The sequence below is a fragment of the Leucoraja erinacea genome, unplaced genomic scaffold (assembly GCF_028641065.1).
Source record: "Leucoraja erinacea ecotype New England unplaced genomic scaffold, Leri_hhj_1 Leri_719S, whole genome shotgun sequence".
Lineage (NCBI taxonomy): Eukaryota > Metazoa > Chordata > Chondrichthyes > Rajiformes > Rajidae > Leucoraja > Leucoraja erinaceus.
This window is the reverse complement of record NW_026576640.1, coordinates 15,314-20,342: the sequence shown is the minus strand read 5'-3', so window position 1 is coordinate 20,342 and position 5,029 is coordinate 15,314. Positions and strand designations below refer to the sequence as shown.

General features: G+C 45.0%; 1 non-coding gene across 1 annotated transcript; it reads left to right on the top strand.

Annotated features, from left to right (window-relative positions):
* The first annotated feature begins 3,503 nt into the window (after positions 1-3,503).
* On the top strand, positions 3,504-3,576 carry trnak-uuu (transfer RNA lysine (anticodon UUU)). The gene has a single exon. It is a non-coding gene; the product is annotated as a tRNA-Lys (tRNA).
* The last annotated feature ends 1,453 nt before the right edge of the window (positions 3,577-5,029 follow it).

Genomic DNA, 5,029 nt, shown 5'->3' with positions numbered 1-5,029 from the left:
TCTCTGGAGAAAAAGAATAGGTGACATTTCATGTTGGGACCCTTCTTCAGACTGAGAGTCAGGGGAAAGGGAAACAAGAGATATAGATGGTGATGTGGAGAGATGTAGAACAAATGAATGAAAGATATGCAAAAAAGTAACGATGATAAAGTAAATAGGCCATTGTTAGCTGTGCGTTAGGTGAAAATGAGTTACAGACAATGAGACTCAACAGGACGACTTTGAAGCTAGTACAACAACTTGGTTGAGGGTGGGATGGAGAGAGAGTGGATGCAAGGGGCTACCTGAAGTTAGTGAAATCAATAGTCATACCGCTGGGTTATAAGCTTCCCAAGTGTAATATGTGTCTATCTTCGCTTTAAACCAGCATCTGCAGTTCCTTCCTTCACAAGGTTTACTGGGAATGGTTTCAGAGCGAGAATGGCAGAACAGCAGATGTTGCCCTTGGAAAGTTGAGATGACATTTTTGTTAATCAAGTAGAGACCAGCACTGATCTGTAATTCTTTACAAGAAGGACTAGTGTATGCAACATTAACGTGCCTTCAGGCAGGCACTACAAACACTAAAAGGGACAATAACCACCAGGGGGCGCCGAACGATTGGCAGTCTGTCTGTTTTCTCGTCTTTTTTTTTAAATTTTTAGTGTGTGTTAAAAGTTTGTGTAAATGTTCTCCTGTTTGTTTTATGTGGGGGGAGGGGGTTGGGGGAAACTTTTTTTTCAGTTTCTCACCTTGCCGGAGATGCAATTACTTTATGGATCATGACTCCGATCTAACATCGATGGAGCTGAAGGCCCCCTCGGACTGACCTTGAGCGCCGCTGCGGGGCGTGGACTTATCATCGGAGTCAATCCCTTGCTTGGGATCTCTCCAACCATGGTCCGCGGACTTAGAAACATAGAAAATAGGTGCAGGAGTAGGCCATTCGGCCCTTCGAGCCTGCACCGCCATTCAATATGATCATGGCTGATCATCCAACTCAGTATCCTGTACCTGCCTTCACTCCATATCCCCTGATCCCTTTAGCCACAAGGGCCACATCTAACTCCCTCTTACCATCAAGGACTCGCAGTCTCAGGAGAGGCTTGTCGGGAGCTCCAGTGAACGCAGAGGATCGACCAGCCCCGATGCGGGGTCCGATCGCCGGTGCAGGGGAGGTGACATCCCGCTGATGCAGGAGCTGATCACCTCGAAGCGGAGGGCCCAAATGCCGCCGGCTATGGGAGTCAAGATCGTCCTGTCAATGGAAGGCTCGAGACCCCCGACCACGGGAGAGTAAAGAAGGGAAGAGATTGAACTTTTTTTTTCTGGCACCGCATTGTTTTTTCGCCTTCCATCACTGTGAGGAATGTGGAGGAGTCACAGTGGTGGATGTTCATGTTAAAGTGTGTTCTCTGTGTTCTGTTGCTTTTTATTTGTATGACTGTCTTGGCAAATGAAATTCCTCATATATTGCAAAACATACTTGGTTAATAAAGTATTATTGTGATTGTGATTATGATCACCAACTAAACTACAAGCCGGAAACTGCATAGGGGACTTCAAGCTTTTGCACTAATATTGCTTTATATATATATTGAACTCTCTAATTTATTGTGTTATCGATATATACTGTGTTAACAGACCTGTTATGCTGCTACAGGTAAAAGCCCTATCCCACTGTATGAGTTCATTCAAACGTTCTCCCGAGTTTGCCCTGATTCGAACTCGAAGATTTACGGTAATAGCCACTCGTAGGTACTCGGGACTCTCGTGGACATTTTTCAACATCTTGAAAAATCTTCACGAGTCTTCCCGAGCTTACCGCATTTCCCGAGTACCTGCCGTTAGCGTTACGAGCCGTTAACAGACGTCCCCGAGCTCCGACGTACCCGCTACATTCATTCTACGTGCTTACCACGAGTTTGATTTTTTTTTTAAACTCGGGAGAGCTCTTGAATAAACTCGTACAGTGGGACAGGGCTTTTAGAATTTTATTGTCCCGTTTTTGGTACATATGACAATTAAACAGTCTTTATTCTTGCATTGAATGGACAAATGAGGGAAAATACTTTGTTGGGCTGCCGGGAGAGAACTGTGAATGGTGTAAGTGGTTACCTATTATTCTACATTCCCACTTTTAGATCCTTTAGTATCACGTTTAGTATCACAGGATGAGGGAATTGAAGGCAATATCTCCAAGTTTGCAGATGACACAAAGCTGGGGGGCAGTGTTAGCTGTGAGGAGGATGCTAGGAGACTGCAAGGTGACTTGGATAGGCTGTGTGAGTGGGCAAATGTTTGGCAGATGCAGTATAATGTGGATAAATGTGAGGTTATCCATTTTGGTGGCAAAAACAGGAAAGCAGACTATTATCTAAATGGTGGCCGACTAGGAAAAGAGGAGATGCAGCGAGACTTGGGTGTCATGGTACACCAGTCATTGAAAGTAGGCATGCAGGTGCAGCAGGCAGTGAAGAAAGCGAATGGTATGTTAGCTTTCATAGCAAAAGGATTTGAGTATAGGAGCAGGGAGGATCTACTGCAGTTGTACAGGGTCTTGGTGAGACCACACCTGGAGTATTGCGTACAGTTTTGGTCTCCAAATCTGAGGAAGGACATTATTGCCATAGAGGGAGTGCAGAGAAGGTTCACCAGACTGATTCCTGGGATGTCAGGACTGTCTTATGAAGAAAGACTGGATAGGCTTGGTTTATACTCTCTAGAATTTAGGAGATTGAGAGGGGATCTTCTAGAAACTTACAAAATTCTTAAGGGGTTGGACAGGCTAGATGCAGAAAGATTGCTCCCGATGTTGGGGAAGTCCAGGACAAGGGGTCACAACTTAAGGATAAGGGGGAAATCCTTTAAAACCGAGATGAGAAGAACTTTTTTCACACAGAGAGTGGTGAATCTCTGGAACTCTCTGCCACAGAGGGTAGTCGAGGCCAGTTCATTGGCTATATTTAAGAGGGAGTTAGATGTGGCCCTTGCGGCTAAGGGGATCAGAGGGTATGGAGAGAAGGCAGGTACGGGATACTGAGTTGGATGATCAGCCATGATCATATTGAATGGTGGTGCAGGCTCGAAAGGCCGAATGACCTACTCCTGCACCTAATTTCTATGTTTCTATGTTTCTATGTTTTTCTTATAATGCCCTCAGGGGGCTGGCAGTGCTTATTTTGGATGAATTTTTGGAAAGAATATGTTCCGTGCATGATTTCTTGGATCCTAAAGTCCAGCACAAAATTTAGGTGATGGGGGCTCATCATGCCTATGGCATGGCACTGCTATAATAAAGCATAAAGCATGGGGAACCTGGGCAGAAATTCAAGAACAGATGACTAATTTGCCAACGAAAGCAAACTTCAAAGGAAAATCATTGGATGCATGCTCTGGGTAAAGCTGAAATGTCTCCACGTGAAGAAGGAAGAAATACAGTGGACGAGGCACCAGACTGACTGCCATGTTAAATCGTCCTGCACTTACTACTGAGTGCTAATTACACGTCATTAATGACAACAGCCTGGGTAGCTCAGTCGGTAGAGCATCAGACTTTTAATCTGAGGGTCCAGGGTTCAAGTCCCTGTTCAGGCGCTGCCTTTATATTGGGGTGGCACAGGCTTTATAGACCCAGTTTCGATCCAGACTACAGGTGCCATCTGTACAGAGTGTGTATGTTCTCCCCATGACCACATTGGGTGCTCCGGTTTCCAAAGTCATACAGGTTTGTAGGTCCATTGTAAATTGTCCCTAGTGTGTAGGATAGTACTAGTGTACGGGGATCACTGGTCAGCGCGGATAGTAGGCGGAAGTGCCTGCTTCCATGCTGTATCTTTTAACTCTAAACTTCACCTGATAATTATTTTTGTCATCTTCTTTTCACTGCAACAGTCACCTTCAAAAGCCTCGAGCAGGGAAGGGAAAGGGGGTTAAGTTTGTATAGAACTAGAAATACCTAAAAGAGGACAAATGTTTTAGAGTCAAATCAAAGAAGACCGGCCCAAAACAATACGGGGTCATATTTGTTCCTGAAACATTACTTTCCCTGTTCCCAACTCAGCTGATCAGTTATGGAAACTTTCCTCCGACCTCCTCGAGAGATGCTGCCTGACCCGCTTAATTCATCCAGGTCTCTAAATATCTGCTTAGTTTTAGTTTAGTTTAAAGATACAGTGCGGAAACAGGCCCTTTAGCCCACCGGTTCCGGCCCACCATTGATCCCCGCACATTAATACTATCCTGCACAAACTGGGGACAATTTACACTTATATCAAGTCAATTAACCTACAAACCTGTACGTCTTTGGAGTGTGGGAGGAAACCACAGAACTCGGAGAAAACCCACGTGGTCACAAGGAGAACGTACAAACTGCAAACAGACGCCACCCATAGTCGGGATCAAATCTGGGTCACTGGCAATGCAAGCGTGGTGAAGGGGCTGTCCCACTTGGGCGACCTATTTGGTGAGTTAAGAGGAGTTTAGGAGAGTTTGAGAAAATGACATGTTGAAGACCTCCTTCGACTACATTGAAGACCTCGTTCGACCTCCTTCGACTATGTTGAAGACCAGCTTCAACTAGCTACGATTAGCTACGACTAACTTCGGGAAAATCGGTCACCGAATATTGGAGAGTGAAGACGACCTCCTTCAATCTCCTTCGACCTCCCTTTGACTATGATGAAGATTATCTATGACTACCTTCCACTGCCCTCGATTACCTACGACTAACATGGCGACCTACTACGATCTACTACGTTTAAACATACGCGTAAAAAAGTATTGAGTTTTTTGCCATGGCGACCTATGTTTTGGGTCAAGACCCTTCTTTAGACTGATGTCAGGGTAGTGGGAGGTACATTGATAAGGAAGTGTAAGGTGTGAAAACAGGACATAGGGAATGAAGATCAAGGAAATTGTAGAATAGGTGGGAGAAGGTAACAACAAAGCAAACAGAGATAAATGTAGTCGGAGACAGTAAGACTAGTTGGAGAACTAGTATAGGGGAGGGGATGGACAGAGAGGGAAAGGAAGTGCTACTTGAAGTTGG